A 26,623-nucleotide genomic window follows, 5' to 3' on the forward strand; every position below is an offset into this window, starting at 1 on the left:
AAATGATATGAATTTTTGAATGGCATAAAAGGATACTTGAATAAGAATTTTTCAATGAAAGACCTCGGTGAAGCTGCGTATATATTGGGCGTCAAGATCTATAGATATAGATCAAGACGCTTAATTGGACTTTCACAAAGCACATACCTTGATAAAGTTTTGAAGAAGTTCAAAATGGATCAGTCAAAGAAAGGGTTCTTGCCTATGTTACAAGGTGTGAAGTTGAGTCAGACTCAATGCCCGACCACTGCAGAAGATATAGAGAAAACGAAAGTCATTCCCTATGCCTCAGCCATAGGTTCTATCATGTATGCAAATGTTGTGTACCAGACTTGATGTGTGCCTTGCTATTAGTTTAGCAGGGAGGTACCAAAGTAATCCAGGAGTGGATCACTGGACATCGGTCAAGAACATCCTGAAATACCTGAAAAGGACTAAGGATATGTTTCTCGTTTATGGAGGTGACAAAGAGCTCATCGTAAATGGTAACGTCGATGCAAGCCTTGACACTGATTCGGATGACTCTAAGTCGCAAACCGGATACATATTTATATTAAATGATGGAGCTGTCAGTTGGTGCTGTTCCAAGCAGAGCGTCATGGCGGTATCTACCTGTGAAGCGGAGTAGATAGCTGCTTCGGAAGCAGCAAATGAAGGAGTCTGGATGAAGAAGTTTATATCCGATCTAGGTGTAATACCTAGCGCATCGGATCCAATGATTATCTTTTGTGACAATACTGGTGCAATTGCCTTGGCAAAGGAATCCAGATTTCACAAGAGAACCAAGCACATCAAGAGATGCTTCAATTCCATCCGCGATCAAGTCAAGGAGGGAGACATAGAGATTTACAAGATACATACGGATCTAAATGTTGCAGATCCATTGACTAAGCCTCTCTCACGAGCAAAACATGATCAGCACCAGGACTCCATGGGTGTTAGAATCATTACTATGTAATCTAGATTATTGACTCTAGTGCAAGTGGGAGACTGAAGGAAATATGCCCTAGAGGCAATAATAAAGTTGTTAATTATATTTCCTTATATCATGGTAAATGTTTATTATTCATGCTAGAATTGTATTAACCGGAAACTTAGTACATGTGTGGATACATAGACAAACAGAGTGTCCCTAGTATGCCTCTACTTAACTAGCTTGTTAATCAAAGATGGTTAAGTTTCCTAGCCATAGACATGTGTTTTCATTTGATGAACGGGATCACATCATTAGAGAATGATGTGACGGATAAGACCCATCAGTTAGCTTAGCATAATGATTGTTTAGTTTTTCTGCTATTGCTTTCTTCATGACTTATACATGTTCCTCAGACTATGAGATTATGCAACTCCCGAATACCGGAGGAACACCTTGTGTGCTATCAAACATCACAACGTAACTGGGTGATTATAAAGATGCTCTAGATGTGTCTCCAATGGTGTTTGTTGAGTTGGCATAGATCAAGATTAGGATTTGTCACTCCGTGTATCGGAGAGGTATCTCTGGCCCCTCTCGGTAATGCACATCACTATGAGTGTAATGCCCTCGATGCGGCTATATCTCCCACGTGTCGAGGCACGACTTAGAGGCATAACCGCATTGAAAGCAATGTCGCAAGTTAGGCAATCTTCACAACATCCCATGTAATATAAATAATAAAGGGGAGATAACATAGTTGGCTTACACTCGCCACGTCAATCAAGGTACATAAATAACATTACATCATCCAAACACTCATGGCCCGACTACGGCGCCAACATGCGACACGGTCCCAATCACCCCCAACTGGGCACCACTACTGATCATCAGGGAAAGACACGTAGTATCGTTGAGAGTCCTCGTCGAACACCCACTTGAGCTCAAGCGCGTCACTTGGAGCGGAATCATCAGCCCCTGCATCTGGTTTGGAAGTAAACGGTGAGCCACAGGGACTCAGCAATCTCGCACCCTCGCGATCAAGACTATTTAAGCTTAAAGGTAAGGCAAGGTAATTATGTGGGGCTGCAGCAAGCGACAAGCATATATGGTGGCTATCCTGTTCGCAAAAGAGAGCGAGAAGAGGAGGCAAAGCGCGAGCGAGAAACTAGAGAACAGCCTGCGCAAATATTACTCCAACACCATGTCCACTTCCCGGACTCCGCCGAGAAGAGGCCGTCACGGTAACTCACACGGTTGATTCATTTTAATTAAGTTAAGGTTAAAGTTATCTACAACCGGACATTAACAAATTCCCATCCGCCCATAACCGCGGGCACGACTTTCGAAAGTTCAAATCCCTGCAGGGGAGTCCCAACTTAGCCCATGACAAGCTCTCACGGTCAACGAAGGAATAGACCTCCTCCCGAGATGTTCCGATCAGACTCGGTACCTCGGTTCTTCAAGACACTTGGACAGGTTAAAACAAATCCAGCAACACCGCCCGAATGTGCCGACAAATCCCGATAGGAGCTGCACATATCTCTTTCTCAGGGCACACTCAGATTGTCCTAGGTACGGGTAGGCCAGCCCAGAGTTGCCCCTGGTGGCCACCGGCAGCTGACAGGTGGACCAACACTCAGAGGAGCACTGACCCGGGGGGGTTTAAATAAGATGACCCTCGGGCTCCGGAAACCCAAGGGAAAAAGAGGCTAGGTGGCAAATGGTAAAACGAAGGTTGGGCATTGCTGGAAAAGCTTTAATCAAGGCAAACTATCAAGGGGTTCCCATTATAACCCAACTGCGTAAGGAACGCAAAATCCGGGAACATAACACCAATATGACGGAAACTAGGGCGGCAAGAGTGGAACAAAACACTAGGTGAGAGGCCGAGCCTTCCACCCTTTACCAAGTATATAGATGCATTAAGATAACAAGATAATATAATGATATCCCAACAAGTAAATAATGTTCCAACAAGGAACGGTCTCCAATCTTCACCTGCAACTAGCAACGCTATAAGAGGGGCTGAGCAAAGCGGTAACATAGCCAAACAACGGTTTGCTAGGACATGGTGGGTTAGAGGCTGAACATGGCAATTTGGGAGGCTTGAAAGCAAGTGGTAGGTATCTTAGCATTGGCATAGCAAAAGAGCGAGCATCTAGCAAAGCAAAGATAGTAGTGATTTCGAGGGTATGATCATCTTGCCTGCAAAGTTGTCAGAGTTGACTGGATCCTCGAAAGCAAACTCAATGGGCTCCTCGTTAGCGAACTCGTCTCTCAGCTCTATCCAAACAAGACAAACAAGCAACAAGGACACAATCAACCACGTGCAAGGCTCAACAATATGATGCAAAGATGGTATGCTATGCGGGATGCGATGCGGGATGCATATGCAAGATTTGACAAGGGATGCATGAACCTGGCCTCAAGTTGGAAATCCAAGCGTGCCACTGGAAAGATGAGATAAAATCGCTTGAAAACGATATAAAGAACACCGGAATCGGAGTTACGGTTTGGAAATAACAAGCAATTCAAATATGACCACGTTCTGCGATTTACAGCAAGTAGCCATCTAAATGCGACAAGATGAACATGCTACAGCACCCAAACATGACAACAAAATACATGGCAGGGATGCATTCAAGATTCTTAACAAAAGTCTAGCACTGAGCTACGGCCAATTCATCCATTAACAGGTTCAAACAAGCATGGCAAAAATGCATTTGACAAACAGATCTCAGACTTAGTGAAATTAACACTTGTCTGGAATTTCAGATCAGATAGCACTCTTTGGAGCATGAAAACTATATGCTACAGGACCTGAACATGGCAAAGTAAAGCATGGCATGGAGCTACTCAAAGATCTTAACAAAAGTCCCTTAGTGACCTTGATCCAAAAGGGATCATAAAAAACAATTGCAAGCATGTGAACATGGCAAAAACATAATCAGATCACAGACTTTGTGAAAACTGGAGCATGCTGAAACAGATATCAAGTACGCATGTTTACGAGCTCGATGCACTCACTACAGAGCAAGTCATGACAAGCTAGGCATACACCCATCAAGAATACACAAAATACAAGCTATACATGGCAATAACAATATCATGGCATGCACGGATCAACTACAACATCATCGGCAAAATCGCTAACAAGTAGACAATCTGCCCAGATTCATGAAATAGCAAAAATAGAGCTCGATTGACTCAAGCTAGGGTGCTCCATAATTGCAAACAAAGACATGGATGGATAGAGCACTATAATATTAACAAATCATCCTTACTGATCATCCTCAAAAGAGGCACGGATCACTAGGAAACAATAAGAACATATGGCCATATGAGATAAACAGCTCAAGGACTTAGTGGAAATGCTAAGTCCCTGAAAGATGGCAAGCTTGTGCTAGTCACCACACACATCACAAAAATACATGGGTTGCACCTTTTGGAAAGATGGCAAAACCCTTAACAAAACATATGTAGAGCTCATGGGCATATCATGCACACAATAATCATGGCAAAAATAACAAATATCTAAATGGAGCAGCAGATCTGACAATTAACTCAAGTAGCACTCTTCCAACAACATTTCGGGCATCAAGATGAACTCAAATGAAAATGATGCAATGGAACGAATTGATGTGCTCTCCGAGTCGAAAATTTTGATATGCTATATACCCAAAATGGAGCTACGGATGAGGAGTTACGACATGATGAACATGAGCAAATAATCTGCAGACTTAGGAGAAAAAAGGTCAACCCTAGGGTTTGGAATCCAGATCTGAGATCTGGGGCACGTTTCCCGAGGTTCGCCGAAGAAGTCGTCGGCAGGCTTGCCGGGGCGGTGGATGGCAGCGGGCGGCGCTCACCGGAGCCGGCGTGGCCGGTGGGGAGGCGGCGGGGCGCGGGCAGTCGCGGGGGCCGGCGTGGCGGCAGGGCGAGGCCGGTGGATGGTCGGGGTCGCCGGGCGCCGAGCTCGCCGGTGTGGAGGAGCTTGGCGGCGGCCGGAAATGGCGGCGGTGGCTGGCGCGCTCGGTCGCACGGGAGGGAGACGAAGGCGGGCGGCGGCGCGGGCGTCTGGGCCGTGGGGGCCCTCCCCGGGCTTCGGCGGGCCGCGGGCATGGAGGGGAAGTGGGGACCGGCCCAGGGACACGTGGCGGAACGTGGTTGGGCGGCGGTGGCGGGCGGACGTTGTCCGGCTCCGTCCGGACACGTCCGGCGGCGGCGGTGGATGGATCTAGGGTTTCGGAGAGGGGATCCGCGAATTTGGAGGAGGGGTCTTTATATAGAGGTAGAGGGAGCTAGGAGAGTCCAAATGAGGTGCGGTTTTCGGCCACGCGACCGTGATCGAACGTTCTAGATGATGGAGAGGGTCTTGGTGGGTTTTGGGCCAACTTGGAGGGGTGTTGTGCTGCAACACACACGAGGCCTTTTCGGTCCCTCGGTTAACCGTTGGAGTATCAAACGAAGTCCAAATGGTACAAAACTTGACAGGCGGTCTATCGGTAGTAAACCAAGGCCGCTTGGCAAGTCTCGGTCCAATCCAGAAATGTTTAATCCCCACACACGAAAGAAAGGTAGAAATGACCACCGGAGGAGAACGAAGCGCCAGAAAGCAAAACGGACAACGAGGAAAATGCTCGAATGCATGAGATGAACACGTATGCAAATGCAATGCACATGATGACATGATATGAGATGCATGACAATGAGAACAACACACGGAGACAAAAACCCGAACCCGAGAAAATAAAATAACTTAAGGCCGGAAACGGCAAGAGTTGGAGTACATATTGGGTAAATCACATCCGGGGTGTTACAACACTCCACCACTACGAAAGGATCTTGTCCCGAGATCTAGGACTGAAAGAACGCCGAGTATTTAGAACGGAGGTGATCCTCGCGTTCCCAGGTAGCTTCACGGTCAGAATGGTGTGACCACTTGACTTTGAGGAATTTGATTGACTTGTTGCGAGGCTTGCGTTCAGTCTCTTCTAGAATAGCAACTGGGTGCTCATGATAAGAGAGATCTTCTTGGAGATCAATGTCCTCGAAGTTGACGGTGCGGTGAGGAGTCTTGAAGCACTTTCGGAGCTGAGAGACATGGAACACGTCATGAACATTTGCAAAGTTTGAAGGAAGCTCGAGTTGATAGGCGAGATCGCCTCTCTTGCTGACAATCTTGAAAGGTCCCACGTATCTGGGGGCAAGCTTCCATTTGATACCGAAGCGGCGAGTACCTTTCATAGGAGACACGCGGAGGTAAACATGATCTCCGATCTCGAAAGCCAAATCATGGTGCTTACTATCATAGTAGCTCTTCTGACGGGATTGGGCTGCTTTGAGGTTATCTCGAATGACTTTGCACATTTCCTCTGCCTCTGTGATTAAGTCATTTCCGAGAAGCTGACGTTCACCGGTTTCAGACCAGTTGAGAGGGGTATGGCACTTCCTGCCATACAGAATTTCAAATGGGGCCTTGCCCGAACTTGCTTGAAAACTGTTGTTGTAGGAGAATTCAGCATAAGGAAGACAATCCTCCCACTTCATGCCGAAGGAGATCACACAAGCCCTGAGCATATCTTCAAGAATCTGGTTGACACGCTCGACTTGACCGCTAGTTTGAGGATGGAAAGCTGTGCTGAAGCGGATGTTGGTGCCCATGGCCTTCTGAAAAGAATCCCAAAACTTGGAGGTAAAGATGCTGCCACGGTCTAAAGAGATCACTTGTGGGATACCGTGCAGAGAGACAATTCAAGAGGTATAGAGTTCCGCCAATTGAGCTGCAGTGATTGACTCTTTGATAGGCAGAAAGTGAGCCACTTTGGTGAGTTTGTCGATGACAACGAATATAGCATCATTGCCACGCTTGGACTTTGGAAACCCAGTCATGAAGTCCATTTCAATGTGGTCAAACTTCCATTCTGGATGGCAAGAGGTTGGAGGAGACCAGCTGGCCTTTGGTGTTCTGCCTTCACTCTTCTGCAGACATCACACTCATTCACGAACTGAGCGATCTCGCGCTTCATTCGAGTCCACCAATAAGCCTGCTTGAGGTCCTGATACATCTTCGTGCTCCCAGGGTGGATGGAGAGGAGAGAATTGTGAGCCTCGTTCATGATCACTTTACGGAGGTCACCTTTGGGCACAACAATACTATCCTCGAAGAAGAGAGTATCATTGTCATCAAGGCGGTAGCACTTGTACTTGGGTTGACTCTTGGCAATCCCAATCTTCACCTTTTTCACCATAGCATCAAGAAGCTGAGCTTGGCAAATCTGGTCTTCTAAGGTAGGAGAGACTTGAAGGTTGGCGAGGAAACCTTGAGGAACAACTTGCAGATTAAGTTTGCGGAAAGCTTCACAAAGCTCGGGTTGATAAGGCTTGAGAATCAGACTGTTGCAATAAGCTTTCCTGCTCAATGCGTCAGCAATCACATTGGCCTTGCCTGGAGTATACTCGATACTCGGATTATACTCTTGAATCATTTCGACCCATCGAGTTTGCCTGAGGTTGAGATTAGGCTGAGTGAAGATGTACTTGAGACTCTTGTGGTCAGTGAAGATGTCCACTTTTCTTCCTAATAAGAGATGTCTCCAAGTCAAAAGAGCATGCACAACTGCCGCTAGCTCGAGATCATGAGTGGGGTAGTTCTTCTCATTGGGCTTCAACTGGCGAGAGGTATAAGCAACAACTTTCTTCTCTTGCATCAACACTGCGCCAAGACCTTGGAGAGAGGCATCACAAAAGACCTTGTACGGTTTGGATTCATCAGGCGGAGTCAGAACTGGAGCAGTGATCAATTTCTCTTTCAAAGTGTTGAAAGCAATGTCACACTCCGGATACCAAACGTACTTGACGTGCTTCTGGAGAAGATTTGAGAGAGGCTTCGTGATCTTAGAAAAGTTTTCAACGAATCTTCGGCAGTAGCTTGCGAGACCGAGGAAGCTACGGAGTTGCTTCACGTTCTGAGGAGGTTCCCAATTCACAATTGCAGACACCTTCTCAGGATTCACCGCAATGCCCTTGGCAGAGATGATTTGACCAAGATAAAGAACCTCATCGAGCCAAAATTCGCACTTGGAGAACTTGGCATAGAACTAGTGTTCTCTGAGCTTATCAAGCACCAAACGCAAGTGCTTGGCATGATCTTCCTTGTTCTTCGAGAAAACCAGAATGTCGTCGAGATAGACCAAAACGAAGTCATTGGTGTAGGCGTTGAAGATGAAGTTCATCATGTGAGAGAAAGTCGGAGGAGCATTGACGAGGCCAAAAGACATGACAGTGTATTCAGATGAACCATAGCTTGTCCTGAAAGCCGTCTTGGGAATATCTTGTTCACGGATTCGAATATGATGATAACCCATACGGAGATCAAGCTTGGAGAATACTTGGGCACCTTTGAGTTGTTCGAACAGCTCATTGATGTTGGGAAGTGGGTATTTGTTCTTGATGGTCTTCTTGTTCAATGGACGGTAATCAACACAAAGTCGGTCCATTCCATCCTTCTTCTTCACAAAAATAACACCACAACCCCACGAAGAAGAACTAGGCCGGATGAGACCCATACGCTCTTGAATATCGAGTTGCTTCTTCAGCTCCTTCAACTCTTCAGGTCCGAGCTTGTAAGGACGCTTGCACACAGGTTCCGTGCCAGGCTCAAGATCGATGACGAATTCAACTGGCCGGTGTGGAGGCATTCCTGGAAGCTCTTCTGGAAAGACGTCTTGATATTCGCAAACGACTGGAATTTGCGAGATAGCATCCAGTTCACCCTTCTCATTGAGAGAAAACAGTCCCGAGCGGCAAAGACAATTACATCCTCAGACGAATGAGTCAATTGAATCTGCCTGGCTGCATAATCAAGATGCGCCTTGTGCTTAGAAAGCCAATCCATTCCGAGAATAAGATCAATATCTGAGTCACCAAGAACCATTGGAGAAGCCAAAAACTTGTAGTCACCCAAAGTGGTAGTAACATCCGGAACGATGGAGTTAGCATGCATGCGCTTACCGGGAGAGACAACTGCTAATGGACTAGGCAAAACTTGCGAAACCAATTCATGCCTAGATGTAAACGGTCTCGAGATGAAACAATGCGATGCACTAGTGTCAAAACGAACTTTAGTTGGAATATCATTAACAGGAAGGTTACCCATGATGACATCTGACGAGTCCTCTGCCTGAGCTGCACTCATCAAGTTGACCTTGGCGTGCTTGGGGTTATGCTTGACCACAGCTGTACTTGCCGATCTCACAGGAGGAGGAGGAGGAAGACGCCTCTGGTTGAGACACTTGTTGGCATAGTGACCCTTCTGTTGGCACTTGTTGCACGTGACCTCTGAAAGCGGACGGTGATATGGAGCACTTGATCTTGGAGCTTGAGACGAAGTCTTGTTTTGAAAGCCAGGGTTGGGTGGGTGGGAAGATCCACTGCCACCTTTGCTCTTCTGATACGGCTGATGGACCGGAGGAGGAGGAAGCCAATACTTCTGCTGCTTGGCCACTTGAGTAGAGGAAGAAGGTGTAGTGTCTCTGACTCGCTTCTTGGAAGCATCACACCTCAGTTGAGCGGCCTCTTGCTTCAGTGCCATGTTGTAGAACTCATCGTACCTCAAGGGCTCAAAGAGAACAAGAGCTAGCTGAATTTCTTCTCTGAGACCACCCCTAAACTGGTATATCATGCTCTTCTCATCAGGTACGTCCTGCTTAGCAAAGCGGGCGAGCTTCTGAAACAACTTGTTGTAGTCATAGACAGACAAAGAGCCTTGCTTCAGGTTGCGGAATTCCTCACGCTTGCTTTCAACCATGCTCTGAGGGATATGGTGAGCTTTGAAGTCTTGACGGAATTCATCCCAGGTAATAGCACGTCCACCTATGGAGTCCTTGTACTGCTGAAACCATTCTGCAGCTTGATCTTTGAGTTGGAAGGAAGCGAACTTGACGAAGTCCTCAGGCCTGACATTACTGCACTTGAAATGCTTGCACAGATCCACGAGCCAATCGTCAGCATCGGTTGCCTCAACAAAATTGCTGAAAGTTTTTGGCCCGTTAGCAAGGAACTGGTTGAGTGTAGCAAAGTGATTCTGATTGTTGCCTTGGTTCCCTTGATTGCCTTGATTGCGCTCTTGAAGAATTTGCATGATCAACTGTGTGTTTGCATTGGTTGCGGCCATCACAGCTTGCCATGCCTCCGGAGGAGGGGGAGGTGGTGGCGGATCTTGATTCTGATTCTGATTGGTGCTCTTAGCGGGAGCCATCCTGAAGAGGTTGACCACCGTTAGCACATTGACAGATAAATGAAGCTGAATCCAACGGAATGAAAATTGCAACATATAGTCTTCACATCCGAACAAAATGAACGAATGCATTCCTCTTGAAATGGTCACATATCCATAAATTGAGAAGCCACTTAGAATTTAAGTAGAGAAATAAATCGACAAGGTACGGATCAAGAACGAATACTTGGTAAGAAATCCCAATATCAAACCAAATATCCGTAGAAGAAGAACTAGTGCTACGAGAATTCCCACCTATGAAACTCCCGAACCTTTCCAGTTATGCAATCAGGTGTTGGGGATACAGGGGAAGCATAATATCTCACCCAAATCTAGCAAATCCTACATCCAGCTGTATCCATCCTTCAACACATAACCGAGAAAAACTTCGGAAACCATCTACCTCAACCTTCGAAAAGCATCCATTATACAAGTTATGGCGATACTCCCGAACTCCCGCCCCAGTACTGGGTGGCGTCGAGGTTATCTCACCAACGAACTGCATAAAAGAGATTTTCGATGTTGGCGTACTAAACTCAGGTATTCCAGAACTGCAACGATAAAATTATGATGACAACACCTCATAGCTCAACTCCCCGGGACACTTCCACAAAACCCTGACAGGAGGCACCAAGACAATGTTCTCGTCATAAAACCATCGGAACGATTTCAAGATACCCGCGTGATCCTAATTTTTTTTTGTGAAATTTGAGAAAGAAGAGTCAAAACTCTACGTCAGGATGCCTTACCAGAGCGATGAGGAGACTGGGAAGTAAAAAGAATTCCTAAACTCTCTGATATATAATTCCTAAATGACTCAAAACATTTTTCTAGACACAACTCGGCTGCTAAAAACGATCAAGCAATGGGGCTCCTAAGGTCGGGGAAGGCTCTGATTACCAACTTGTAAAGCCCTCGATGCGGCTATATCTCCCACGTGTCGAGGCATGACTTAGAGGCATAACCGCATTGAAAGCAATGTCGCAAGTTAGGCAGTCTTCACAACATCCCATGTAATATAAATAATAAAGGGGAGATAACATAGTTGGCTTACACTCGCCACGTCAATCAAGGTACATAAATAAAATTACATGATGCAAACACTCATGGCCCGACTACGACGCCAAAATAAAAGATAACCCAACATGCGACACGGTCCTGATCACCCCCAACTGGGCACCACTACTGATCATCAGGGAAAGACACGTAGTATCGTTGAGAGTCCTCGTCAAACTCCCACTTGAGCTCAAGCACATCACTTGGAGCGGAATCATCAGGCCTTGCATCTGGTTTGGAAGTAAACGGTGAGCCACAGGGACTCAGCAATCTCGCACCCTCGCGATCAAGACTATTTAAGCTTAAAGGTAAGGCAAGGTAATTATGTGGAGCTGCAGCAAGCTACTAGCATATATGGTGGCTATCCTGTTCGCAAAAGAGAGCGAGAAGAGGAGGCAAAGCGCGAGCGAGAAACTAGAGAACAGCCTGCGCAAACATTACTCCAACACCGTGTCCACTTCCCGGACTCCGCCGAGAAGAGGCCGTCACGGTAACTCACACGGTAGATTCATTTTAATTAAGTTAAGGTTAAAGTTATCTACAATCGGACATTAACAAATTCCCATCTGCCCATTACCGCGGGCACGGCTTTCGAAAGTTCAAATCTCTGCAGGGGAGTTCCAACTTAGCCCATGACAAGCTATCACAGTCAACGAAGGAATTGACCTCCTCCCGAGACGTTCTGATCAGACTCGGTACCTCGGTTCTTCAAGACACTTCGACAGGTTAAAACAAATCCAGCAACACCGCCCGAATGTGCCGACAAATCCCGATAGGAGCTGCACATATCTCTTTTTCAGGACACACTCAGATTGTCCTAGGTACGGGTAGGCCAACCCTGAGTTGCCCCTGGTGGCCACCGGCAGCTGACATGTGGACCAACACTCAGAGGAGCACTGGCCAAGGGGGGTTTAAATAAGATGACCCTCGGGCTCCGGAAACCCAAGGGAAAAATAGGCTAGGTGGCAAATGGTAAAACCAAGGTTGGGCATTGCTGGAAAAGCATTAATCAAGGCGAACTATCAAGGGGTTCCCATTATAACCCAACCGCGTAAGGGACGCAAAATCCGGGAACATAACACCGATATGACGGAAACTAGGGCGGCAAGAGTGGAACAAAACACTAGGCGAGAGGCTGAGCCTTCCACCCTTTACCAAGTATATAGATGCATTAAGATAACAAGATAATATAATGATATCCCAACAAGTAAATAATGTTCCAACAAGGAACGGTCTCCAATCTTCACCTGCAACTAGCAACACTATAAGAGGGGCTGAGCAAAGCGGTAACATAGGCAAACAACGGTTTGCTAGGACATGGTGGGTTAGAGGCTGAACATGGCAATTTGGGAGGCTTGAAAGCAAGTGGTAGGCATCGTAGCATTGGCATAGCAAAAGAGCGAGCATCTAGCAAAGCAAAGATAGTAGTGATTTCGAGGGTATGGTCATCTTGCCTGCAAAGTTGTCAGAGTTGACTGGATCCTCGAAAGCAAACTCAACGGGCTCCTCATTAGCGAACTCGTCTCCCGGCTCTACCCAAACAAGACAAACAAGCAACAAGGACACAATCAACCACGTGCAAGGCTCAACAATATGATGCAAAGATGGTAAGCTATGCGGGATGCGATGTAGGATGCATATGCAAGATTTGACAAGGGATGCATGAACCTGGCCTCAAGTTGGAAATCCAAGTGTGCCACTGGAAAGATGAGATGAAATCGCTTGAAAATGATATAAAGAACACCGGAATCGGAGTTACGGTTTGGAAATGGCAAGCAATTCAAATATGACCATGTTCTGCGATTTACAGCAAGTAGCCATCTAAATGCGACAAGATGAACATGCTACAACACCCAAACATGACAACAAAATAAATGGCAGGGATGCATTCAAGATTCTTAACAAAAGTCTAGCACTGAGCTACGGCCAATTCATCCATTAACAGGTTCAAACAAGCATGGCAAAAATGCATTTGACAAACAGATATCAGACTTAGTGAAATTAACACTTGTCTGGAATTTCAGATCAGATAGCACTCTTCGGAGCATTAAAACTATATGCTACAGGACCTGAGCATGGCAAAGTAAAGCATGGCATGGAGCTACTCAAAGAGATTAACAAAAGTCCCTTAGTGACCTTGATCCAAAAGGGATCATAAAAAACAATTGCAAGCATGTGAACATGGCAAAAACATAATCAGATCACAGACTTTGTGAAAACTGGAGCATGCTAAAACAGATATCAAGTAGGCATGTTTACGAGCTCGATGCACTCACTACAGAGCAAGTCATGACAAGCTAGGCATACACCCATCAAGAATACACAAAATACAAGCTATACATGGCAAGAACAATATCATGGCATGCACGGATCAACTACAACATCATCGGCAAAATCGCTAACAAGTAGACAATCTGCCCAGATTCACGAAATAGCAAAAGTAGAGCTCGATTGACTCACGCTAGGGTGCTCCATAATTGCAAACAAAGACATGGATGGATAGAGCACTATAAGATTAACAAATCATCCTTACTGATCATCCTCAAAAGAGGCACGGATCACTAGGAAACAATAAGAACATATGGCCATATGAGAGAAACAGCTCAAGGACTTGGTGGAAATGCAAGTCCCTGAAATCAGCATTACCAAGTGCCTCACTTTGCAAGCTTGTTCTAGTCACCACACACATCACAAAAATACATGGGTTGCACCTCTGGAAAGATGGCAAAACCCTTAACAAAACATATGTAGAGCTCATGGGCATATCATGCACACAATAATCATGGCAAAAATGACAAATATCTAAATGGAGCAGCAGATCTGACAATTAACTCAAGTAGCACTCTTCTAATAGCATTTCGGGCATCAAGATGAACTCAAATGAAAATGATGCAATGGAACGAAATGATGTCCTCTCTGGGATGAATATTTTGATATGCTATATGCCCAAAACGGAGCTACGGATGAGGAGTTACGACATGATGAACATGAGCAAATAATTTGCAGACTTAGGAGAAAAAAGGTCAACCCTAGGGTTTGGAATCTAGATCTGATATCCGGGGCACGTTTCCCGAGGTTCGCCGGAGAAGTTGTCGGCGGGCTTGCCGGGGCGGTGGATGGCGGCGGGCGGCACTCACCGGAGCCGGCGTGGCCGGTGGAGAGGCGGCGGGGTGCGGGCGGTCGACGGGGCCGACGTGGCGGCAGGGCAAGGCCGGTGGATAGTCGGGGTCGCCGGGCGCTGAGCTCGCCGGCGTGGAGGAGCTTGGCGGTGGCCGGAAATCGCGGCGGTGGCCAGCGCGCTCGGCCGCACGAGAGGGAGACGAAGGCGGGCGGTGGCGCGGGCAACTGGGCCGCGGGGGCCCTCCCCGGGCTTCGGCAGGCCGCGGGCATGGCGGGGAAGTGGGGACCGGCCCAGGGACACGTGGCGGAACGTGGTTGGGTGGCGGTGGCGGGCGGACGTTGTCCGGCTCCGTCCAGACACGTCCGGCGGCAGCGGTGGATGGATCTAGGGTTTCAGAGAGGGGATCCGCGAATTTGGAGGAGGGGTCTTTATATAGAGGTAGAGGGAGCTAGGAGAGTCCAAATGAGGTGCGGTTTTCGGCCACGCGATCGTGATCGAACGCTCTAGATGATGGAGAGGGTCTTGGTGGGTTTTGGGCCAACTTGGAGGGGTGTTGGGCTGCAACACACACGAGGCCTTTTCGGTCCCTTGGTTAACCGTTGGAGTATCAAACGAAGTCCAAATGGTACGAAACTTGACAGGCGGTCTACCGGTAGTAAACCAAGGCCGCTTGGCAAGTCTTAGTCTAATCCGGAACTGTTTAATCCCCACACACGAAAGAAAGGTAGAAATGACCACCGAAGGAGAACGAAGCGCCGGAATGCAAAACGGACAACGGGGAAAATGCTCGAATGCATGAGATGAACACGTATGCAAATGCAATGCACATGATGACATGATATGAGATGCATGACAACGAGAAAAACACACGGAGACAAAAACCCGAACCCAAGAAAATAAAATAACTTAAGGCCGGAAACGGCAAGAGTTGGAGTACATATTGGGTAAATCACATCCGGGGTGTTACAATGAGCCTTGAAAGCAATGTGACTAATGAGTTAGTCACGGGATGATGCATTACAGAACAAGTAAAGAGACTTGCCGGTGACGAGATTGAACTAGGTATGATGATACGGACGATCGAATCTCGGGCAAGTAACATAGCGATGACAAAGGGAACACCATATGTTGTTATGCGGTTTGACCGATAAATATCTTCGTAGAATATGTAGGAGCCAATACGAGAATCCAGGTTCCGCTATTGGTTATTGACCGGAGATATGTCTTAGTCATGTCTATATAGTTCTCGAACCCGTAGGGTCCGCATGCTTAATGTTCGATGATGATTTGTATTATGAGTTTCGTGTTTTGATGAACCAAAGTTTGTTCGGAGTCGCGGATGAGATCACGGACATGAAGAGGAGTCTCAAAATGGTCGAGACATAAAGATTCATATATTGGAAGGCTAAATTCGGACACCGGAATGGTTCGGGTCGTTTCGGATAAGTTTCAGAGTACCTGGGGTTACCGGAACCCCCCGGGAGGTTAATGGGCCACCATGGGCCTTAGGGGAGAAGAGAGAGGGCCGACCAGGAGGTGGCGCCCTCCCCTTGTCTAGTCCAAATTGGACAAGGGGAGGGGCGGCGCTCCCCTCCGTCCTTCTCTCCTCTTGCTCCTTCCCTTCTTCTCCTACATGGAATAGGAAAGGGGTGGGGGGCGAATCCTACTTGGACTGGGAGTCCAAGTAGGACTCCCCCCATGGCGTGCCCCCTAGGGCCGGCTACCTCTCCTCCCCCCTTTATATACATGGGAGGGGGCACCGCAAAGGCACACCAAGTCTTCTCATAGCTGTGTGCGGTGCCCCCCTCCACAGTTACACACCTCGGTCATATCGCCGTAGTGCTTAGGCGAAGCCCTGTACCAGTAACTTCATCATCACCATCATTGTAAGTGCATCTAGTGCCTCTTAGTGATTTTGGTGTATTGAAGACTTATAGGTTAAGGGACTAATGCGTTTGTGAGTGTACACAGGTCTATAAGTCTATGAGGAGTTTGATATTTACAGGAAAAGTCGACCCCTAAAAATGAATATCTTCGACTGAAGATTTTGGTATTTTTGAAGACTTTCATGAAGACTTTGAAAATGAAGAAATTGGTGTGTCCGTGAAGACTTGATATTCACGCGAGGAATATGAAGCTTGAAGACTTTCGTTTTCATAGTTTTGTTTTTCTCTTTTCTTGAGTCATAGGAAACACCGTACTGTTAAAGGGGGTCGAGGAAATACTAAGGAAAATTTTCCATGTGATGCTCAACTCAAAATCCTACACCTACCAATCCCTTCGAGTGAAGCCATTGGAAATCTCATACAGTTCAGTCAATTTCTTCAGTGACAGAGACGAAGTTCTTCTGGTCTCTGAGGAATTTGTCCTGACTGAGGAGTTAGGAATTCGCCAGTGCAGATTGCCTACACAGTGAGGAACATGATAGCCCTGAGGATTTTGCTACTCAAAATTCCGACCGTTGCTGTGCTATGCGCCAGCTGTCCCAAAATATCTATCCACCTAACGGTCATATCATTGAAGGGCATTTATGTCTTATCATGTCGGGCTGCTCCCTAGGCTATAAATAGCCGCCCCCTACAACCACTAGCTGGTTGGCTGCTCCGAGAGAAACTGACACTTGTCATTTGAGAGCAACCCATCCTTTGAGGACTTTGAGCGAGAATCATCAAGTGAGGAAAAACCAAAAACCCAAAACCCAAACACCTACAAACCCCAAGTGATTGAGCATCATTGAAGAGATTGATCCTGAGTGGATCCGACGCTTGTTACCTTTGAAGACTGTGCTTCTTCCAGACGGTTAGGCGCCATGGTCTAGAGCATCCAAGAGGAATTGTGGATCGCCGAGTGACCAAGTTTGTGAAGGTTTGGAAGTCGCCTGAAGACTTACCACGAGTGATTGGACGAGGTCTGTGTGACCTTAGTTCAAGGAGAATATGGTGAGGACTGGGTGTCTTGGACTAAGTGTCCTTGACTGGGTGTCTGGGACTGTGTGTCCTCGAGTTTAAATACTCAGCCACACCAACCAGACGTACAACTAAGACATCAGTTGGAACTGGTCTACCAAATCATTGTCTTCACCAAGCTTACTGGTTCTATTTCCTCAACTCTTTCATTTCCTCATAACTGTGTTGTGTGTTTGTTCATATATATGTTTGAAGACTTTGACTAAAGACTTCCTCAATTTCCTCAGTTTAATTTCTTCAGTCTGTTTGTCTTCATCCTGTGTTATCCCATGATTACGCTTCATGTACTCTGTGCCTGTCTTCATTTCATCATGATGACTATGCTTGTATTCTGTTATGTTTACTTTTGAGTACTTATTCTGCTGCTAGTAGTTCTTCGCTAAGGAATTTCCTCACCGGCAAATTCCTAAGTGAAGAATTTCATAAAAATTGCCTGTTCACCCCCCCTCTAGTCGATATAACGCACTTTCAATTGGTATCAGAGCAAGGTACTCCCTTGTTCTATGTGATTTTGGTTTAACCGCCTGGAGTTTTACTTATGTCGACCGCAGGTATGACGAAGGTGACATGCCCCATCTTTGACGGTCACGAGTATCCCAAGTGGAAGGCCATGATGAAGAAACGCCTCATGGCGATGAACAGTGAGTTGTGGACCGTCCCTGAGATTGGCCTGACTGATTTGTGCAAGATGGCGGATGCTGATGACATTCGCAAGTATACTCTTCTCAACCTCACGAAGGATGTCATCTGCTCCAGTCTGTCACAAAATCAGTTCAGGAATATCATGCATCTCGATCATGCGAAGCTCATCTGGGACCGTCTCTCTAAGGTCTATGAAGGTCATCGAACCTGTCATGATCCTTGGTTTGAGGACTTCAAGGAATCTCTCAAAACGATGACATTCGAACCAGAATCATCATCTTCTGCATCATGACTTATGGCAAAAGATGCTGAGGTAACTGAATGCTACCTATCCGAGTCCAATGATGATGAATCTGGTGATGAATTTGGACCCAGCTATGTCAAACTTGCTTCCCTTGGTACTAAACAACAAAGAGCTTTAGAAAAAGCTCACTATATGCTAAACAAGAGCGATGATATGTTGGGTGAGGAAATGGATCAGTCAAAAGCTTTGGCTGAAAGTCTTCAGAGACTTCATACTAAGTATGACACCCTTCAAGATCAACATAACACTCTCTTGTACGATCATGAGAAGCTTTCTTATGAATTTCTTCAAAGAAAGCAAGATCTTGAAAAGCTAAGAGTGAGTTATGAAGATCTTCAGAAGGAGCACGATTCATTACTTTCTCAACAAATCAGCGCTTCTCAGGAAGAATTTGTTCCTCCATGCTTGAAGTGCATTGAACGTGAATCTGCTAATTCTTCACCTGAATGTTCAAATGCTGCTAATGTTTCAAATTCTTCACATGCCTCTGCTATCACTAATTCCTCATCTGAGGACATTGCTAGTATCACTTACGATGCAGGGCTGAAGGAATTGTACACGACATGCATGTACAAAAGCCTCAAAGGGCATCAGGCTCTTTGTGATGTGCTTAAAAAGCAGATCCTCAACAGGAACCCTAGGAAAGAGGGTATCGCCTTTGAGAGGAAACTCAATGCTGATGGTACATATTGGAAGCATGAGCAGTACCCCAAAACTACATGGGTTGCTGCAAAGGGACCTCCAGTTGATCCATCTAACTTATCTGGATGTGCATGTGAATCTCCTCATTCTGATGATGAGTCAATTGACTCCAACTATAAGCTATTCAAAAATCAGAATGGTGAAGTATTTGCTAGATATGTTGGCACTAACTGCAGGAACGGCTCCCCTATGAAGAAAAATCTGGGTTCCCAAAAGATGCCTTGAAAATCTTCAGGTGAATGTCATCATGACGCCACCTGTGAAGAATAGGAACCCCAGATCAAATTCTTCATACGGACCAAATTCTTCATATGGACCAAATTCCTCATATGGAGCAGAGTCCTCATATGAACATCATCGTGCTAACCCGTCTGTTTCGCAGGGAAGATCTAAGGATTATGGATATGTGTATTATTCTTCAAATCATTATGTCCATAAGTCCTCGAAGAATTTCTCTGCATACTCTTATGCTTACTCTAACCCCTCTTATGTGAGACGAAATGGACTGGCTTCTATGCCATCCTTTTCGTATGGAGCTCACAGAATGATGAACTCTTTGCCACCCCTTCAGATGTGGGTGGTGAAGAAAAAAACTAATCTCTTCTGCAGGGTCAGGTCTCCAGACGCACGTAATCGTCTGAAGAATTTGCTGGAGACTTGAGCATGCCTGATAGGACGCAGGCTAATCATGAAGAAACGAACTTTCATTTCCCATGTCCTCATATTGCTTTATCAGTTCTTTTACTTGATGAAATTGATCTGATAAATTGATGTCATATTCTTCACTGATGAAGTATATGAGTTTGTAAGCTGCACTAATTCATCTGCAGGATGATCAACCCGAAGCCACTGAGTGGGTCCTTGATAGTGGATGTACAAACCACATGACTGGTGACAAGAATTTATTGATGGATGCTCCATTATCTCCGTCGCATCTGAAGCATATCATTTTTGCTGACAAAGGCAAAAGTCAGGTATTGGATCTAGGTAAGGTTGCGATTACAAAGGATCGACATATGGACAGAGTCATGCTTGTTGAGTCCTTAGGATACAACCTTATGTCTGTCTCAATGCTTTGTGATCTTGATATGGTTGTTGTCTTTGGCAAGTACCGTTGTGTTGTGGTTATGGAAGCTGACAATTCCAAAGTCTTCGAAGGCTTTAGGAGAGGAGACCTGTATATTGTTGATTTCTCTACAGGACCACAACCAGCCATGTGCTTACTTGCAAAAGCTTCAGAAGGCTGGCTCTGGCATCGACGACTTGGTCATGCAGGCATGAGGAATTTGCACACGCTTGCGAAGAAGAAGCATGTCATTGGCATCGAGAATGTCAAATTCCTCAAGGATCACCTATGCGGAGCCTATGAAGCTAGGAAGATGACGAAGGCCAAGCATCCAGCAAAGACTATCATGACCACCACTCGCCCATTTGAATTGCTTCACATGGATCTCTTTGGTCCTAATCATTATTCTGCTATTTCAAATGAAGCATCTCAATATGGCTTTGCTATTGTTGATGATTATTCTCGCTATACATGGGTACACCTTGTTACTTACAAATATGAAGTGCAGGAAGTCTTCAAACGATTTTCCTCGAGGGCTTCAACCAACTTTGGTGTGAAGATCAAGCACATCAGAAGTGACAATGTCACTGAGTTCAAGAATTCTGGTCTCGATGACTATCTTGATGAACTTGGTATTACTCATGAGTTATCTGCTCCCTACACTCCTCAGCAGAATGGCGTCGTGGAGCGCAAGAACAGGACTCTTGCTGAGATGGCTCGCACTATGCTTGATGAATACAAAACGCCTCGTCGTTTCTGGACTGAGGCAATTGATATTGCATGCCACATCATCAACAGAGTATATCTTCACAAATTCTTCAAAAAGACTGCCTATGAACTCCTCACTGATAAGAAACCCAATGTAAGTTCTTTCAAAGTCTTCAGTGCTAAATGTTGGATTAGAGATCCTCAACACAACTCAAAATTTGCACCGAAAGCACATGCAGGTTTTATGCTTGGTTACGGAAAGGACTCGCACACCTACAGAGTCTTCAACAACGTTCTTCACAAAGTTGTTGAAACTGTAGATGTGCGGTTCAATGAAACTAATGGCTCACAAAGAGAGCACCTACCTACTGTGATAGATGAACCAACACCTGAGGAAACTATCAAGTTCAAGGCCACTGAGGATGTCATTCCTACTGAAGAATCTGCTGAGGAATTCATTCCAGAACATGAAGAACGTCGAGCTAATGCACCTGAAGAAAATGCTGAAGAAAATGGTGTTGAAGGAAACGCTGATCAAACTCTTCAACGACAACCAGCTCATCCTCGCATTGCAAAATAAGTGCAAGTTGAAAAGATCATCAATGACATCAAAGCGCCAGAGCCCACTAAGGTAGATGAAGCATTTCTGGAGCCTGAGTGGATGCAGGCCATGCAAGAAGAATTACATCAGTTCGAGCTCAACAATGTCTGGGAACTGGTCAAACATCCAGATCCTCGCAAGCATAATATCATCGGCACAAAGTGGATCTACCGCAACAAGCAAGATGAAAATGGCCTTGTGGTGAGGAATAAGGCATGGCTTGTAGCTCAAGGCTACACACATGTTGAAGGGATTGATTTCGATGAAACTTTTGCACCTGTTGCTAGACTTGAGGCTATTCGCATATTACTTGCTTATGCTAACCATCATGATATCACTTTATATCAAATGGATGTGAAAAGTGCATTCCTCAATGGTAAGCTTGAGGAACAAGTATATGTTGCTCAACCCCCAGGTTTTGAAGATCCAAAGAATCCTGACAAAGTCTTCAGACTTAACAAGGCCCTCTATGGCCTCAAGCAGGCCCCACGGGCTTGGTATGATACCTTGAAGGAACTCCTCATGAAGAAAGGCTTCAAACCCGGTTCACTCGACCCTACTCTTTTCACTAAATCTTATGATGGTGAATTGTTTCTGTGCCAAATATATGTTGACGATATTATCTTTGGCTGTACTGACCAACGTTATAGTGATGAATTTGCCTATATGATGAGTGAAGAATATCAAATGTCTAGGATGGGAGAGTTGAAATTCTTCTTAGGTCTTCAAATTCGTCAACAACACAATGGCATATTCATATCTCAGGAGAAATACGTCAAGGATGTACTGAGGAAATTCGGCATGCAAGATTGCAAAGGCGTCAAAATTCCCATGCCCACAAATGGCCATCTGTGCACTGATGAAAATGGTATTGACTTCGATCATAAGGTATACCTCTCCATGATAGGTTCCTTATTGTACTTATGTGCATCTAGGCCAGATATAATGCTTACTGTTTGCATGTATGCCCGATTTCAAGATACACCGAAGGAATCACACCACAAGGCTGTGAAGCATATTCTTCGATATCTAGCTCACACACCAACACTTGGATTATGGTACCCCAAGGGCTCGGTTTTTGATCTTGTTGGATATTCTGACTCTGACTATGTTGGTGATCGTGTGGATCGCAAGTCAACATCTGGTACATGTCATTTCCTCGGACGATCTTTGGTCTGTTGGTCCTCGAAGAAATAGAACTGTGTATCACTATCTACTGCTGAAGCTGAGTACATTGCCGCTGGTTCTTGCTGTGCCCAATTGCTATGGATGAAGCAAACTCTCAAGGACTACGGCGTCAACATGAAGAATGTGCCTCTCTTCTGTGACAATGAGAGTGCCATCAAGATTGCTGACAACCCAGTTCAGCACTCGAAGACAAAGCACATTCAGCTTCGTCATCATTTTCTTCGTGATCATGTGTTGAAGGGCGACATTTCTATTGAGCATGTGAAGACTGAAGAACAGCTAGCCGATATCTTCACAAAGCCCTTGGATGAGAAGAGATTTAGCAAGTTGCGGTGTGAGCTAAATATCCTAGAATCTTCGAATGTTCTTTGAAAAGGACACTCATCCTAACACTTATGCAAAATTGATGACTTCGATGTGCAACACATGAAGAAACATTTTTCTTCAATCAATGAAGAATAACACTCTTAGTGTGAAGAAATTAACGAAGAATTTGATTCTCAGAACCCTACGATAATTGTACGCGGTGTCTGAAATCATCATTCTTATACGGTGGGTCACGCCACCACCAAAAGTTGAAATTCCTCAATTATTCATTTTCTTCAACTTTGCATAGTCTTCACTGGTTCCGTCATTTTTCTTCATTGGCTATATATATATGAGTTTATGTCCTCTACAACATTCACTTATTGCTATTTCTTCAAGTTGGTTTTCTGTTAAGTGAATGTGATCGGACCCTTCCCCTCTATGATTTACTCAACCCAATCTGTTCACAAATTCTTCATGTGCGTTCTATTTGAAACTCATTCAAAATCTTCACTGTGTCCTTGTCAGCTGAAGAAATTGCGAGCGGAACTTTAAAACCTATCTTATCTAAATTTTCGGCTTTGCCGCTCAAACCGTTCCGCATCCCATGATACACTTATCCACTCACCCGCGATCTAACACGATCTCCACCTCTCACTATGTGGGTAACACATGTCATGCGAATGAGAAGGGTCATGGGCATGTTCGTCCAATTTCTTTGGGCGAGTAGTTTTTCATCGTGGCTCTAAATACCCCTCCTTCCCTTCCTCACTTCTTTTACTCCGCTTGACCTCTCTCTCCAGCTTGAGCTTCTCAAACCCTAGCGCCGCTGCTACTTCATCGCCACTGGTGAGGAAGAGCTTCACTGTCTCGACCTCGTCGCCGACGTACTCGCGCCGACCGCGGAAATCTTCACTCCGCCGCCGCCGTAGCCGTCTTCCTCCGCCAAGTTAGGGCGTGGAAGATCTGCACAGACGAACTTCACATCTCCTCACTCCAGTTCGTCGTGTTCTTCATCCAGGGTACACATGTCAGCTACTGAATCACTAGGTTCTCATCAACTTAACTCATTTGCAGCATTCCTCGAAGAAAAGTTGCATACTTCTTCAGAGAATTCGATTGTGCAAATTCCTCAACTAAAGAAAATGGCTGATGGTAAAAGGCCACAGAAGGGAGGAAAGAGGCCTGAGGTAAATACAGCGTTTGAAATCCCTGATGACATATATGCTGGGTACTGCACACCTACTGAGGAAACCAAGAATGAGCGCAAAGTGCGCAAACAGAGGATAGAGAGGAGATGGGCAAGAGAATGGAGGGAGTACAGATATGTCACTCCTAAGTACATGAAGAAATACACACTCAATCCTCCATGCCCAAGAGCTCCATTGGCACCTGGACAAATAGCAGATCCCACCAGCCTCAAGCGCGGTGAGGACTATCCTGATTAATGGGCCAAGCGCCAAACCAAGTTGGCTAAGCAAGCTAGAGAAGCAGTGAGGAAATTCAATGAAGACTCTGCCGCTGCTGCTGCCTCTGCTGAGGCCTCTGCTGTCAAGCCAAAGAAGGCTATGTCTAAGAAGCCTGCACGCAGGCCAAGTTCCTCAGCAATGCCCTCACGGCCAGAATCATCAAAGCCCTCACGGCCAATTCCTCATGCTGCTCCTGTTCCTCCAAAGTCCTCAGCTCCTCCGCCAAAGCCTTCAGCTGTTCCGACCAAATCCTCAACACCTGTGCATCTCGCTTCGTGCCAAAGGACTGCCGGCATCTCCATTGCCTCAGGTGTCTCAGCTAGTTCCTCAGTTGTACCAAGTTCCTCAACTGGCCCCTCACTGCTGAAGACAAAGTCCACTGCTGGACGAGGTCCTCGCCCAAGTCCTCAAAAGAAGCAAGTCGCTTTCCAAGTGCCGTCTAATGAAGACGAAGCTGATGATGAACTTGCAGAAATCATCAGAGACAGGCAAGTCAGGACCGCTAGAGCCAAAGGATCAGAAGTGCCACTGCTTTTGGATCCCAAGCTGATACTCGACTACATTGATGATTGGCACAAGGACCCCAACACTCCCTTGCCTGACTTCAAGATGACTCCTGGCCAGAGTCACATGCTGACCCACTTCATTCAAGAAGAAAAGTGGAAATTTGAGAAGGCGAGGCAGATCAAGAAAGCGCAGTATAAGAAAGAGCGCTATCTGAAGAAAAACGTTGTCTCTATGATAACTGAAGAACTTGTCACTATTCAGACTGAGATTAAGAAACTCAATGATAACTTTGACGCATATCGCTCTGATTGGCTTGGAGCCAAGGTTCGTTTTGTGAAACTTGCGAATAACTTCATTTCCAATGTTGCAGCCCCAACGCAACAGGAAATTCCTCAGGCTGAAGCATCTGCTTAGCCTACTGAAGAAAATGCCAGCACCGCTGATGATAATCAGGCTACTGAAGATAATGTGAGTTCCAGGGCTGATGACTGCATTCCAGCCGCTGAAGAAATTGCCAGGGCACCCACTAGTGGTGTGCCTGAAGAAACTGAAGAACTCAGGGCAACTGCATCAGTTGTGCCTGAAGAAAGTCAACCAGATTCCTCAGTTGCTCCTGCACCAACTTCAACTCCAATCCTTCCATCTGCATCAGATGTGAAGAAGACCAAGGCTGCAGAGCATGCTGCAGTGAAGAAAAGGAAAGCATCGGCTGCTTTAGATTATTCAGCTCCGAAGAAAATGAAGCCTATGACAAGTTCGTTTGCAAATCCGATTGATGTTGTTCCCATCTCAACCAGGCCATCAAAGGACCTTGTTCCTTTTGATGAAGAATATGTGATCCCCAGCGGATCTGATGAAGAAACTCCTTCTGCTGCTTCGTCTGAACCGTTGGATGAAGAAATTGAAGTGGATGCGATCCCTTTAACACCTATCATCTCCTCGCTTATGCCTCAGTTCACAGCTGAAGAGGCTGGCGTTGAAGAAATGGAAGATGAAGATGTGGACATTGGCTGCTCCACACCCGTAATCAGTGATGAATTCTAGGAAAGTCAGCATCAAAACTCTCCAATGTTCACCCCTCTACAACAAATTCCTCAGTCCCCCACACAAACTGTTCACATGGGCTCTGAAGAAACTCATCCCACTGCATCTGTCCATGAGGAAATTCCAACCACTAGCGCTAAAGAAACTGCTGCTGCTGAACAACCAACGACACAGACTGCCATTGAGGAGGAACCAGAAATTCCTCAGCCTGAAGAACCTGCGAATGAGATTCCTGAGGTCGTGATGCAACTCACTGACACTCCTCTGCTGAAGCCAAAGGATCCTTTCTCACGCAAGCAAAAGTTCAAGTCTGATGATTTCTTCGGCGAGCATGTATTTTTCAAAGATTACAACCCATATGACTCTTCTCGCATTAGGAAGAGGTGTTTCTGGACTACCAGTCAAGCAAATTTCTATTCCTCAGTGCTGTTCAACAAGGAGAAAATCTTCTACCATGAGCATATTCCTCACGTGCATATGGAATCTCTCTCGTGCTTTGCACCAGTCCTCAGTGTTCTTCACGATGCTGGACTGCTCAACTTTTTCTCTGACATCTGTGATTGGAATGAAGAACTGATTCTTCAATTCTATGCAACACTGCACATCACCGGAGATGCTGAAGATGTGAATTCATGGGTGCTGGACTGGATGTCTGAAAACACTCACTACACTACACCAGCCTCTGAATTGCTTCGTGCTCTACCACTCAGTCCTCCCCTTGAAGAAGCTCGCTGCATCTACAGTGAACAT

This window comes from Triticum dicoccoides, chromosome 4A, assembly GCF_002162155.2.
Source record: "Triticum dicoccoides isolate Atlit2015 ecotype Zavitan chromosome 4A, WEW_v2.0, whole genome shotgun sequence".
NCBI classification, from domain to species: domain Eukaryota; kingdom Viridiplantae; phylum Streptophyta; class Magnoliopsida; order Poales; family Poaceae; genus Triticum; species Triticum dicoccoides.